General features: G+C 45.3%; 1 protein-coding gene across 4 annotated transcripts in view; it reads right to left on the bottom strand.

The window, feature by feature from the left end:
* Positions 1–15,264, bottom strand: part of KANK1 (KN motif and ankyrin repeat domains 1) — a 249,516-nt gene that overhangs the window by 191,400 nt on the left and 42,852 nt on the right. Inside the window, exon 1 of one of the 4 annotated variants that reach the window (XM_066368047.1) lies at positions 1,587–1,732. The exons of the other annotated variants lie outside the window; for them this stretch is intronic. The gene's annotated coding sequence lies outside the window, so the exon portion shown is untranslated. Of the gene's footprint in view, positions 1–1,586; positions 1,733–15,264 lie in introns of those variants that run through there. 4 annotated transcript variants of the gene reach the window in all.

Here is a 15,264-nt window from a genome sequence, read left to right as displayed (position 1 = left end):
ACTTCTGAACATAGTTAGGTCCCTAGAAAGTAAAGGCTATAAACATCTAAATCCCATTCTATATAAAAGCACCTGACAAATGATTTTTTTTAATAAAGGTGACAAAATCACAACTGCATTCATTGTTAACAAATGATCCCACAATTGAAAAAACACCTCATTCTACAATAAAAGCAGTGTACACAATATCTTGCTGTATGCAAACACCTTAATCAAGAGAAAACATTTCAAAATATTTAAAGATTCCCTAAGCTGTTCTGGCGGAAAAAGCCAAGGCATAGTACAGACTTGTGCAGAGTAGTCAAGAATGTGATTGGATGAATTAAAGAAATTATATTTTGGCAAGGTTGAAAAAAGGCAGGATAAATTTCAAGTTTCTGCTGGTTCACTCAAATGAATACTTCTCTTCCTTTTTACAGCTGAGAATTTAACACACATTTTATATTATAGTTAAAAGATCAATAAGCCGTGTCCAAAGAAATCTGTCAGTTAAGAATATTTTAGCCTGACTAGGCAGTGGCGCAGTGGATAGAGCGTCGGACTGGGATGTGGAGGACCCAGGTTCAAGACACCGAGGTCGCCAGCTTGAGCGCGGGCTCATCTGGTTTGAGCAAGGCACACCAGCTTGAGCCCAACGTCGCTGGCTTGAGCAAGGGGTCACTTGGTCTACTGTAGCCCCCCCGGTCAAGGCACATATGAAAAATCAATCAATGAATAACTAAGGAACCGCAACGAAGAATTGATGTTTCTCATCTCTCTCCCTTCCTGTCTGTCTGTCCCTATCTGTCCCTCTCTCTGTCTCTGCCCCCCCCAAAAGAATATTTTAAATATGGTCCGGGGTAATGTGAATATCATTACCAAATATTGTTTAACAAACACTGAGGAGGTGGATGCCTTATCTTCTTACAGACCTGAGTCTGAGTCCTGATGTAGCCATTCACCAGCTAACAGACCTGGGGCAAGTCCTGGAGCTTCCCAAATTATCTTCCTACTTCAACTTTTGTCCTCCTGTCCATTCTTAATCTGTTCCTAAAACAGGGTACGCCTTCTTCCTACCTCAGGGCCTTGGCACAGGCTGTTCCACCACTGTTCTCCCATCCAGAGCGTCTACTCCCACCCTTCACCATGCCAATTCTATCTGTCCTTCAGGTAAACATATGTACTTTTGGATCAGTTAGGTTTTCAGACATGCAATACAGTCAGATGAGGAAACAAATTCTTCCAACATTTTTCTGGTTTCCAAAAGCAGAATCTGGTAAAAGCTAAAAAACACTTTGAACCTGCTGAGTTCAAACAGACAATTAACTTCAGATTCAAAATTCTTGGACCCGTGCTTATAAAACCAAATAACCTAGCGTACTGAGTCTGGTGTTAAATACCATCATGGACAATCACTGTTTCTCCCATGTAGTCAATCTGGATAAGTTTTCCTTCTTCCATTTCCCCACCCCCACCCCAATCTGCCTTCATTCTCACCTTACGGGTCCATCTTTATCATCACTTGGGAAGGCAGGTCCTGGGGAGGAGAAGCTTCATGGTCGTCTTATCACAACTGGGTCACACTGAGCCACACATGTGGTACTCACCATGAACGGCCACTGCCCTTCATGTCATGCTCCTCACCCGTTTCCTTCAATTGCCAGCTTTTCTTTCTTCCCTGGTTTCCCATCTCCTTTTCAGCTTTCCCACTCAGCTCAGTACATGGCAAAATGAGGGAGGCTGGATTTAAACAAGAAACCTCTAAATATACAGCAGGAATTTATCCTGGAGTCTGGAAAAAGGGGAAGAAGGGTTAAAAAAAAAAAGACCAAAATGCCAACAGTTCATGGAAAAAGAAACCAGATGAAATGAAATGGTTGACTGCTGGGCCTTTTTCTTACAATTAAGCCCCTACCTCTCACAGCCCCAAGGACCAAAGAGTAAAGAGCTTGTATATCTTCCCAGGCTTACAGCCACTGCCTTCCACTTACAGGAAAAACTAATTTGATAAAGGCATCCAGGTTACTTTCTGATAATGCTGTTTTAAGAAGATGACCTGCCTATTCTTGCTGCTCAGCCTGAAAAAATATAATATATTGTTAAAGTAATCAGCTTTATGTATAGATGTGGAATGAACAGGTGGCTAGCACCAATATAATGGGTGTTTTTTGGGTAATAAACACCAAAATGGCTATCTTAATACACAATTAAAGATTGGAACTTCTCTTTAGAATTATCAATATCTAAAAAGATACTAAAATTTATGACCGCTAGGGGCATCTACTACAGATTATGTTTACTTATTTACTCTACCTACAATGTGTTTTTTTCAAACTGGAAGTCATTGTGAGTATCTGTATGCAACCCAGTTTTACTAAAACAGCTGAGATTCCAGACATGCTCACATCAGAAAGCAAGGCCTTGATCCAAAAGGCCCGAGTTATGTGGTTAAAAAAGACCAATATGCACCAAGGATGTTTTCCCTAGGGAACTTTCTGACCCCAGACTGTGTGTGCACACAATCCCCAACCACAGCTAAGGATCATTTTGACCTCTAGCAGCTAGCGGAAGATAAAAGCAGTCCCTGCTCACTTCCTCCAGATAGACAATAGGCAGCCACCTGCTTGGGGATTTAGTCACCAGCTTCCGAGTTCCTATGTCATCGAATCACAGAGTCACTGCTGCTTGTACCCAGAGAACAAGGAGGAGAAGGAAACAAAGGAGGCAGGTGGCTAGGACAGACGAGTGGGGTGGCTCCTTTCTCACGCCCTGACAATGCAGCAAGTAGTTGGTGGAAGCCAGGTGGCTCCCCATCTCAAGCTATGTGGAATAGGGAAAGGAAGGAAAAACAGTCCTTTCGAGGGACTGCCTTGTCTTCCATCAAAAGGAACAAAAACTGCTAACCATGAAACAAAGCGTGTCTTGAAACACCACGGAGCTGTCCTCTTATCAGCTTAGTTTGATTCTGCCATGAACAGCTCCTTGACAGTCCTCTTCACTGATAAAGAACCTCACCCTAAACTAAGTCAACCAGAGAAAGAGGCAGGATCTCTATTCAATAAGTGAAGTGCTCTTTTCCCATAGGGCTGAGTGGGGTGTTAGGGAGGCAACTAGCCTGCTGTCGCACCTATTATAGGAAGTTAGGGGACAGATCTTGCAAAAGAGCTTTGATGGGTTTCTTCACTCCTTCCACAGGCTTTGGAACAAGAGGCCCCCAGGAATAACTATCAAATAAGAGAGAGGAAGGAAATTCACATACGTGAATCTTTCTTTCTGTTCTCCTATGAAATAAGTAGAAAAGAAAAAAAAATTTTGGAATTGATGGAATTAAAACAAAAATATTAATTTTATACAACCTCATCTATAATGCCATGCAGTGTAAAGTCTTTAACCAGACTATAGAATTCCTGCCATCTATATATTTATACTTCCTGGTCCCCTCTATTTTATTTTTATTGCATAAATATAACATGATCATTATAAAATGTTCTGAAACCCAGCCTGACCAGGCGGTGGCCCAGTGGATGGAGCATTGGCCTGGGATGGAGGACCCAGGTTCGAAAACCTGAGGTCACCAGCTTGAGTGCAGGGTCACTGGCTTGAACACGGGAGCATAGACATGACCCCATGGTCACAGATTTGAGCCCAAGGTCGCTGGCTTGAGCAAGGGGTCACTGGCTCAGCTAGAACCCCCCCCCCCTCCCGGTCAAGGCACATGAGAAAGCAATTAATGAACAACTAAGGTGCCACAACGAAGAATTGATGCTTCTCATCTCTATCCTTTCCTGTCTGTCCCTGTCTCTCTCTGTGTGTGTGTGTGTGTGTGTGTGTGTGTGTGTGTGTGTGTGTGTGTGTGTGTCTAAAAAATAAAAATAAAATAAACTACATGAGCAGGCGATGGCACAGTGGATATAGTGTTAGCCTGGGAGGATAAGGACCCAGGTTCAAAACCCTGAGATCACCAGCTTGAGTGTGGTATCATAGACATGACCCCAAGATCGCTGGTTTGAGCCCAAAGGTCACTGGCTGGAGCCCCCCAGTCAAGGCACTTAAGAGAAAGTAATCAATGAACAACTAGGGTGCCACAACTATGAGTTGATACTTCTTAGCTCTCTCTCTTCCTGTCTGTCCCTGTCTCTCTCTCTCTCAAAAAAGAAAAAATTCCCCATACTATACACATTGGGTTTTTTTTTTTACCTATCTTGTAAATATCTGATGGTTCAAATAAATATGAATTTATCTGCATTATCTTTTTAAAGATTCTTGGCAAATATCTTTAAAATAGTCCTAAAAAGCAAACAGGAACATTATATGTACTGCTAAGGACTTAATAGTATAGGAATTGCCAAGTTACCTGCAGCAATCACAAAATCAAGAACCCTCCACAAATCACTGACAAACCTTTCGAAAGCCATCCTCAGTAACTAAAATGACCCTAACGAAGGAGTTTGGAGTCTTTCCTAGTTGCCCAAAATGAAAAAAACCTTTAATAATCACTTTCACAAGGGGTCTACAATATGGTTTAGAAGGGCTATTGATATTATGAAGGTATAAGAATTATCTTAATTATCTTTCCTTAATTATTTATCCATTAAAAAATATTCTCTCCTCAAGGAACTATCATAAGGAAATTTTAGTAAACATAATAAAAGGATTTGGTCAAACCAAAAGACAAATGAGAAATACTTTTCTTAGCTACAGACAACCATATGCTATTGTAGTTATAAAGAAAGATTATAAATTTCATAGTATGGAGCACTTTAAAAACAGGATTTCGCCCTGGCCGGTTGGCTCAGCGGTAGAGCGTTGGCCTAGCGTGCGGAGGACCCGGGTTCGATTCCCGGCCAGGGCACACAGGAGAAGCGCCCATTTGCTTCTCCACCCCTCCGCCGCGCTTTCCTCTCTGTCTCTCTCTTCCCCTCCCGCAGCCGAGGCTCCATTGGAGCAAAGATGGCCCGGGCGCTGGGGATGGCTCTGTGGCCTCTGCCTCAGGCGCTAGAGTGGCTCTGGTCGCAACATGGCGACACCCAGGATGGGCAGAGCATCGCCCCCTGGTGGGCAGAGCGTCGCCCCTGGTGGGCGTGCCGGGTGGATCCCGGTCGGGCGCATGCGGGAGTCTGTCTGACTGTCTCTCCCTGTTTCCAGCTTCAGAAAAATGCAAAAAAAAAAAACAAACAAAAAACAAAAACAAAAAAACAGGATTTCTCACAGACCTTATTAGGGAAGAATCTGAAAATGTGAGATAATCTCAAGCTCTTTCTTAACTATCTAATCAAAGATTTTTCCCATACTTGGCAATAAGATTTTTATATCAACATTCTTTAGCCCAAAACTTCCTGTTTCCTGCCTATCACTATTTCTCCTTTCATAAAATGGGCTACTCTACCACAGAAGTTTAAAAAACTAGTTTGTTTTACTATTTTGTGGGGTTGTAGATTGAGTAGTGAGGCTATATGTACACAGATACACAAAAAACACACTTGTACCATTTGTATAAACATAATGGTTCTCACCATGCAGGAAGAGAATTCTTGTCATCAGCCCTGTCCTTTTAAACTACACGAGAAATGACTTAATAGAAAAGGGTCTAAAATACATTACTATTTACAGTAATTTATTCAGAAAGAATGCTCACCATCAAGTCATATCTCGCTTTCAATATAATCAGCAGCTCATTTTAATCCATCCATTTTAAAATTAAGACACTTTCCGTTTTTAACCCACACATTCTCATTTGTCTTGACCACACTCTTTGCTAAAACTTAATATTAAGCTTGTTTTCCTTCATCCAAGGGTGTTAAATTAACCCACTGTTGCATGGCAAAATATTTCTGAAAACAGAAGAGGCAACTTTGCCCTTTGCACTTACCCATGACTGTCCAAGGCTGTTCTGTGAATTCAAGTGCTTCCCCATTAACAACATGCTACAGTAAACTTTCTTGTTTATTGGACCCAGCACACTGTCTCATGTTAGAGCAGTCCCAAAATTTAGCCAGCAACCTTCTGAACCGTGCAAAACACAGATTACCAAATGAGCAGCCAGCATGTCTGAGGGACTCTCATGCTGCAATTTGAGAAGGCTGAAAAAGGACACCAGGAGAAGGAGCTGCTAATTAATTCTTCTCCCCCTCATCAGCCAGCCCCAAATGTTTCAAACAACAGATCTGGGAACACAGTTTTGACATTGTTGAGATAATGACTTGATTTGTTCCCAAAATGCTGGGAGAGCTGCTGCAACCCTATCTGGTGAGAACCATTTTGTACTCTTTTCTGCCCAAAGCCAGAAGCGAAGCTTGCTTCTAAAGACAAGGAAGACTTGTCTAAAGAAAAACTTCCTGTCTTTTTTCTAAACCTGACAGTCAAGGGCCTGACTGGTCGTGCGTTAAAGCCGTATCAACTTGACACGAATTATGGGCTACTTTAGATAAGTCAAAGCTACGTCCATCTGTCTCCTGGTTGCCAAAACAATTTCCTGACCAACGGTATTAAGATGCAGATGTCATACAAAGAGCCCAGAAACAGAAATCAGGACACAAGGTTACCTTGCATTACAGTATTTACTGGGGGGAGGGGGTAAGTGAAAATGGTTACCGAGGTATAATCAGCTGAAGAACTACAACCTGATGAATAAGAATTATAAGGTGGAGAGGTGAGGAGGCAAAATGAAGTATTTGAAAACACTGTTCCCAGGTCAACCTTTAGCTACCACCCCCCTATACCTTCTTCTTCACAGACCAAGATCTTTCAAGGTTCACCAACACCGAGGTTACTCAACCCTTGCACAGCTGACATTTGGGGCTGGACAATTCTTTGATGTGGGCTGTCCTGTGCGTTGTAGCGTACTCAGCAGCATCCCTGGCCTCTGCCCAGATGACAGTAACACCCGTCCTCTCTGGTTCATTCAACTGTCTCCAGACTTAACCAAATGTCCCTCCTGGAGGGTGGAGTAGGGGTGGCAAGACTGCCCTGGATTGAGAACCACTGATCTACCCTTAGCCACCAGGCAAGGGGGATACAGTTTGCACATTAAACAAGGGCACCAGCTAAAGTCACACATAGGAGCTGAAGTCTCATCCTTGGTCCACTCACCAAGTAATACACTCAGAGACTGTGCCCACTCAGAGGTGGCACGCCTTCTTCTAACACCCTCAAAGGCCCACACAGGCCCGCAGAAGCACCTTCCTCCCACCCCATCCACCCCCTCCCACCCCCACCCTTCCCTCCTCTGCTCTGGGCTCAGCAGCCACCAAGCCCCTGAACTGTCCCTGTTGCCAAAGCCACAGCTCTGACTCAATGCTCAAGGCTCCATACTTGCAGGTTTCCTCTCAGCTCTCTGGCCGACCCCCTCAGCCTCTTCTGCGGACTGCTCTTCAGGGCTGGGCCCTCAGCCCTCTTTTCCCGTGCATGCCCCACCCCCAATGGTGGTCTTATCACCTCACAGCTGCAATGACCATCAAGGTGGGGGAGACTCGCAGAACCCAACTCAATGTGCTCTATCTTTTCTAAGCTTCAGATGCACATTTCCCTTTTGACACCCCACAAGACCCAAGAGCTCAAACCTCTCCAAAACTGGGCTCATCAACCTCCCCCACAAACCTCCTGGGCTTCCTCTCCCTGAGCAGCAGCTAAGCCTCCCAGAAACCTGGGCGCTGCACTGAAGGCCCCTCTGCCCCTCAGTCAGCTCACAGAGATCCTTTCTTAAACCTCCACGCCGCCCACCTCTCTCCGGTACTGTGGCCCCTGCTCAAGCCCAGGCCACGATTCTCCTCATCTGGGTATTACTGCAGGTACATCAGGCCATCCTCACATCCCCAATCCTCCCCAAGCCGGAAGGAACTTTCCTACCTGCACTTCCATTATATAACTGGCCAGCTTAAAGCTCTCCAACAATTTCCTACCACCTGAGATAAAGTCTAAAATTCATTAATATGATTGACCAGGTCCTTTTTTATCTTACTTCACCCCCACATACACCCAGACCCAATTTCACCTTCCAATGTGAAGTCACACGTTAAACAGTCTTTGGTTCTAAGCCAGCGGTTCTCAACCTTTGGGTAGCGACCCCGGCGGGGGTCAAATAACCAAAACACAGGGGTCGCCTAATTTCATCGGAAATTTCTAAGCACAGGATGCTCTCACCCCTATCCCAATCTCTTCCCAAAATCTGCCACTTCACCGGGCTAACTCCACCTTCCCCGACAGGATTCCGTGTAAACCTCTCTGATCCCAACCTCGCACTAATGTTCTCAGTATCCTCCACCCATAAGAGCATGTACTTACCCTTCAGAGCACTTACTCCACTGATTTACCCAACTGCCCAGCTAAACATGCTCCATCTCCTTCTCTCCACCCAGCAGCTTCAACCTTACCTAATCCTCTATGCAGTGTTAGCTGGATCTTCTAACTGCTTGACTCAAACTTGTTATAACTCAACGTCAACAGCAAATGATAAGTACCAAGGCTAGAGGATGCCTCTCTGCATCAGGCACCATTGGGACGTCAAAACACAGAAGTGACATGGATTTAGTTTTCAAGAAAAATATCAAGGTGAGGAAATAACTTAATATGAAATGGTATACTTACTAAATAGTATGTCTACAAATACAAATTAGTCAAGGCAGCCAAAGAAAACAAGTAGTTAGAAAATGTAAAACTGAGAAACAGGATGAAGTAAGAGCTGGAGGCTTCTTTTAGAGAAGTGTTTGGACTCAGATTTTGAAGGTGGTGATAGGCAAACTGATAGGCACAGACATTAACAAGAGAAATGGCAAATATTGCACCAATCAACTGCTGTTTAAATCAGTTGGATTTATCATGTTTTTCAAGTGAAAGCCCTGTAAACCAGGGGTCCCCAAACTGCAGACCCCTGAGGCCATTTATCCACCCCTGCTGCACTTCCGGAAAGGGCACCTCTTTTATTGATAGTGGTCAGTGAGAGGAGCATAGTTCCCATTGAAATACTGGTCAGTTTGTTGATTTAAATTTACTTGTTCTTGCCCTGGCCGGTTGGCTCAGTGGTAGAGCGTCGGCCTGGCATGCAGAAGTCCCGGGTTCAATTCCTGGCCAGGGCACACAGGAGAAGCGCCCATCTGCTTCTCCACCCCTCCCCCTCCTCTCTGTCTCTCTCTTCCCCTCCCGCAGCTGAGGCTCCACTGGAGCAAAGATGTCCCGGGCGCTGGGGATGGCTCCTTGGCCTCTGCCCCAGGCGCTAGAGTGGCTCTGGTCGCGGCAGAGCAACGCCCCGGAGGGGCAGAGCATCACCCCCTGGTGGGCAGAGCGTCGCCCCCTGGTGGGTGTGCTGGGTGGATCCCCGTCGGGCACATGTGGGAGTCTGTCTGTCTCTCCCCGTTTCTAGCTTCAGAAAAATATAAATTTACTTGTTCTTTATTTTAAATATTGTATTTGTTCCTGTTTTGTTTTTTTAGTTTAAAATAAGATATGTGTAGTGTGCATAGGGATTTGTTCATATTTTTTTTATAGTCTGGCCCTCCAACGGTCTGAGGGACAGTGAACTGGCCCCTGTGTAAAATGTTTGGGGACCCCTGCTGTAAACTGTTTTCTGCTAAGTTTTCCAGTGGCACTGACAGCATGGTGCGGAAAAGTCACTCCTCGGTGGCACGAGAAGGGAGTCATATCTGAGTTGACTTGCCTTCCCCAAAGAGACGAGCCTTGGTGAGTGCAAGCAGGGTTCTAGGTTTTTCCAACATCAATTTTCTGAACAGATACAACTGGATAAAAATACTAATAGGTTGGATAGAAAGTTAACTTGTTACCTCTCACCACACTTTTGTATGTGATGTTTAAAAACTGGGAAAACTTCAAACAATAACCTTTACAGGTAATCATTTCTGAAGTACTTGTGTCTTATGTCTCACAATTATGCTTTCATTTTTTTTACTTGTTTATTTTTTGGACAGTTGGCTGATAACTTTTATTGCTTGGGGGAAGGGGGTGCTCAGGAACACCCAGAATCTTCACCATCACGGGCTCCTGGCTGCACAGGACGGCACTGGCCCTGCGCAGATCTGGGTGGGATCTGTCCTTGTGCAGCCTCTGCTGGATGCTGCTCAGGGAGGTCCTGGTGTTCTTGTGGACGGAGTCCCCACATAGGAGGTGGCCGGCTTTCGCTGGCCAGATTTCCTCTTCCTGATGACCACCACACCACTGCTGTGGCCACAGGCTCTGAGCCTTCCGTCACATGGTGAATCAGCCCCTAGAAGTGGAAGGAGCTGTGGGCCTTCAGACGACTGGCTTTGGGGGTGTCCCGCTGGTTCGTCCTGCTCAGAAGCTGAGGCAGACCCTCCCAACCGCCTGCTGCAGGTGCGCAGACACGCGGCGTTCCTCTCGCTGCGGAGGCGGAGACAGCACCTTCATTTTTATTTCTATAGCCATGCTCTGAGGGGAGTGTTATGATGCCCATTTTACAAATGGAACAACTTGAAGCTCTCTCTGATCCAGACAGAGACAAATTCTCTGTCCAACTGACTGCTAACCCTGTATTCTAAGCTGACTCTCAAACAAGTAACTGGCCAAGAAACAGCTCTTGTCAAATAGTACCCCACTGTGGAAACTCACATGTTTGAAGAAACTTTTGCAGGTATCTATAATTAAGTCTGGAATGTTTCAACTTGAACCAGTAGCTGTCAATTTCATTTTAAAAATAAGCTTTGGCCTGAAGTAAGCCATGCCTCTTCAGTACTTCAGATGTTTTGTTGATCTTTACTTTCAGTAACCATTACTGAAAAGCTCAGTTCTCTCCTCTTTCCTGGAGAGGTGAGGACACTCCCTGAATGCTGGAGATTTCAGCCTCTCCTTTATATGCAACTTCTTACCAAAAACGGAAGGAGGTCCTGGGCCCCTAGAACTTTACATATGGTCTCTCCTGAATCAGGTGCCTGGGCAAAGAAGGCCTTTACTTAGAACTAATCTCATGCCAAACACTTTGCAATACCATCTCTCTTAAATACAATCATCCTATATTGGGCACTTTATCACCTCCATTTTACAGATAAGAAATTGGAAACTAACTCTGCCACATGCTGCTGGTCCATGCTGCCCCAAGATCTGTGCTCAGAGACCCCCTCCAAAAAAAGGATGACTACCTTAACAAGGGTGGGAGAGGAAAGAAAAAGAAATCATCCCAATCAATAAACGTTTAAGCCAAAGAAAGGCAAGCTGCTGTGATGAGAAAGAAAATGTGAAATTAAATCTATGAGCAGTGTGAAACACATCTAAGTAAGTAAAACATAGAAAACAGCTCCTTTAAAGGTTTCCAGCCTCAGCACCACTACCATTCTGGACTGGGCGACCGTGGCATGGGGAAGGTTAGCAGCAACCCTGGCCTCACACCATTAGATGCCGGTAGTACCCTTCCCCTGAATCATGACAACCAAAAATGTCTCGGACACTGCCAAATGCCCCCAGGGTGCAAAATCACCCTCTCCCCCACAAAACCCTTTGAGACTCACTGCTCTAAGTGAGATAGGTGCTGAAATATAAATACATAGAATTCACTGGTTATGCCAGGACCTTATTTTAAGTACACAAGTTTTCAGAGTTCTTTTTCAACATATTAAGACATGAATCAATCAAATGCAGAATTATAATCTTAGAAAAAGAAAGTCACCCCCAAATTACTCGTTCATCAAGGACATCAGCAGCACTTTATATACAATGTTTTTACATTCTCCCAGACCTGTAGTTTGCTGAAAAATTAATTTACCCACCCATGCTTTGATCTCACAGCAAATTATTTCCCGAGACAAGATTTAACTTGCAAAGGCCCTACCGGTTAACCACCTGTCAGAGTGGAATCGCATCAAGTTCCAGGTGGCGAGTGGAGTGGGGGCTTCCCATCCTCCACAGGCACCTACTCAGTAATGCACCAAGTGCACGGAGAGCCCGAGTCCCGCGGAGAAAGCTCAAGGACAATGCCGCTCAGCTCTGTGTTCAAAGGAGAACGGGCTCGCAGCAAGTGGGTCAGTTCTACATCCTAGCACTAACACTTCCGTTATAAAAGGTTTTTGTTGTTATCTCAGTTTTACTGTATTTCTTAATTTTACAATAAGAAGGAAAGTCACAACCCAAGTGGTTTCCTTGCTTCTATGGCTTGTTTTCGCTAAAAGGGGCTAGGTGGAGCCAAGATGTGGAAACAGCCCAAGTGCCCATCAGCAGATGAATGGATAAAAAAAGCTGTGGTGCATTTACACAGTGGAATACTATATAGCAGGGGTCCCCAAACTTTTTACACAGGGGACCAGTTCACTGTCCCTCAGACCGTTGGAGGGCCGCCACATACAGTGCTCCTCTCACTGACCACCCATGAAAGAGGTGCCCCTTCCGGAAGTGCGGCGGGCCGGATAAATGGCCTCAGGGGGCCGCAGTTTGGGGACACCTGCTATACAGCCATAAAAAAGAAGGAACTCTTACCTTTTGCGACAGCATGGGAGGACCTAGGAAGTATTATACTACATAAAATAACACAAAGAGAGACAAATACCATATGATCTCACTTCCACATTAAATGTGCAATCTAATGAACAAACTAATTTAACAAAATAGAAACAGAAGCTGACAGAACAGACTGACAGCTGTCAGAGGGGAGGGTAGCTGGGCTGCTGGGTGAAAAAAGTTGAAAAGATTAAGCAAAAATAAATACACACACATATATAACTCATACACACAGACAACAGTATGGGGATATTCAAAGGGTAGGAGGGGTTAGGGGAGGTGGAAGAGGGCGGGGTGGGGTGGGTAAATGAGGACGTAAAGAGACTTTATGGTGGGGCCTGGCCAGTTTGCTCAGTGGTAGAGCATTCCCAGCATGTGTAAGTCTAGGGTTTGATTCCTGGTCACAGCACACAGGAGAAGTGACCATCTGCTTCTCCTCCCCTTCTTCTCCTCCTCGCCCCTCTCTTTCTCTCTCTTCTCCTCCCATAGCCATGGCTTGATTGAGTGTGTTGGCCCTGGATGCTAAGGATGGCTCCGTGGAGCCTCCATGTCAGGCACTAAAAATATCTGTTATGAGCATCTGCGCCAGACAGGGGTCGCCAGACAGGTCTCAGTCAGTCAGAGCGCATGCGGGGAGTCTATCTCCTTTTCCTCTCAAATTAAAAGAGAGAGAGACTATTTTGGGTGACAAGCGCACAATACAGTGTGATGATGTTTTGTTGATCTGGACACTTGAGACCTGTATGATTTAGTTAACCAGTATCACCCCAATAAACTCAATTAAAAGAAAAAGAGGGGAAGAAGCAGCAAGCTGTCAGTCTTCCCACAGCTCTTGCTAATCTCGCACCTGTCCAACAAGGTGTGTGTTGCCAGCCAGATAGAACGGATGAGCCCTGAATAAAATGCTTGTTGTAGTAGAAACCACAGGCATGGCCTACAGGAATACTGGTTGTTAACGAAGGTCAGAGAATAATTTTGCTATGTATCACTTATACCTTACCTTGTGTGGTAGGCAGAATAACACATGCAGGCAGGCAGGCAGGCAGAGGCAGGCAGACATACCACACACACACACACACACACACACACACACAACACGTTAAAAGTCCTAATTTCCAAACCTATGTTACATTACATGTCAAAAAAGACTTTGAAGATGTAACTTAAGGACTTTTGAAATAAACATATTTGCCTGGGTTATCCAGATATGTACAATGTAATTACGAGTCCTTAAAAGCAGGGAGCCTTTTCTGGCCATGGTTAGAAAGAGAGGGATGGATGAAAGAAGCAGTAGCAGGAGAAACCTGAAGCATTAAAGGGACTCAACTGGTCGTTGGTGGCTCTGCAGGTCGAGGAAGGGAATCGGGAGCCATGGAATACAGGCAGCCTCCAGACGCTGGGAGCACGAGGAGAGGGATTCTCTCCTAGAGCCATCCCTGCCCACCCCCGATTTGTTTCCAGAGAGTCCGGTGGTGACATTCTGAAGTATAGAACACTAAAATAATACATTTGTGTTATTTCTTTTTTAAAATTTTTATTTAGTAAAAGGAGGGGAGGCAGAGACAGACCCCCACATGTGCCCCAAATCAGGATCCACCCAGCAAGCCCACTAGGGGGTGATGCCTTGCCCATCTGGGGTCCTTGCTCTATTGCTTGGCAACCAGAGTCATTTTTTAGCACCTGAGGTGGAGGTCACGGAACCATCCTGAGCACCCAGGGCCAATTTACTTCAATGGAGCCATGGCTGCAGGAGGGGAGAAAAAGAGGAGAGAGAGAGAGAGAGAGAGAGAGAGAGTGCACACGCGCAGCAAAAGGGGGAGGGGTGGAGAAGCAGATGCGTGCTTCTCCTGTGTGTCCCGACCAGGAATCAAACCAGGGACATCCACACGCCAGGCCGATGCTCTAGTACTGAGCCAATCGGCCAGGGCCTGCATTTGTGTTATTTCAATCATTAAATTTGTCAGCTCTGTTATAGAAAAAATAAGAATATACAGATTTTGGTACCTGCAGTGGGGTGCTGCTATAAGAAATACCAAGAATTGTGGAAGTGGCTCTGGACTGGGCAGTGGGTGGAGCCTGGAAGACTTTGAGGAAGATGAGAGAAAAGCCTAGATTGCCTTGAACAGAACTGTTTATAGACACATGGATACACTGCTAGGAAGGACTCAGAAGGATGTGAAGAGCATGGTAAAGCATGAATTATCTTGGAGAACACCTAAACTGCTAAGAGCACAGGGTATCACACACAGGTCCACTCTCCTGCACTACTGCACACTAAGAATGTGAAGCCCCATGGAGGGGAAGAGCCCTGACGACCCAGCTTTACTGTACACCCGTCTCACTTCACAGCAGGTAAAGCTGTTGTCTCTGGAATGCCACTTCATTCTAGCCATGTGACCCGGGGCCGACAATCTCTCTGAACCACTCGGGAAAGATCCTCACAGGAACGCTATGGGGAGTAGTGAGGTCATGCACGGAAGCCCTACAGAGCTTACTACACAGTAGGCACTTACAGGTGTGAGCTATTTTTCTGACCTAGTCTAGAGAAAAAGATAACTGGAGAGGACTGTATCCTTCCTTTCTTGCACAGGAAAGCATTATTAAGTCTTCCCCCAGGAAGTCTTAGGGCCTAAGCACAAAAGAAGAAACAGGCAGGTTTGGGGGATGTTCAGAAAGCCACTGCTATAGAAACCTAAGGCAAGGGGATTCGATGGGACTATTCTAAAATGCAAGAGACAAGGGACTGAGGCCTGGGGAGGCTGCCCAATGTTAGAGGGAAAAAATAAGAGGGTGAGTTGTTTCTCTGGTGGACTCTATTGCTGGAAACCTGCCAAG

This window comes from Saccopteryx leptura, chromosome 2 (genome assembly GCF_036850995.1).
Source record: "Saccopteryx leptura isolate mSacLep1 chromosome 2, mSacLep1_pri_phased_curated, whole genome shotgun sequence".
Classification (NCBI taxonomy): domain Eukaryota; kingdom Metazoa; phylum Chordata; class Mammalia; order Chiroptera; family Emballonuridae; genus Saccopteryx; species Saccopteryx leptura.
The sequence above is the reverse complement of the archived record's forward strand: the minus strand, read 5'-3'. Positions and strand labels throughout refer to the sequence as shown.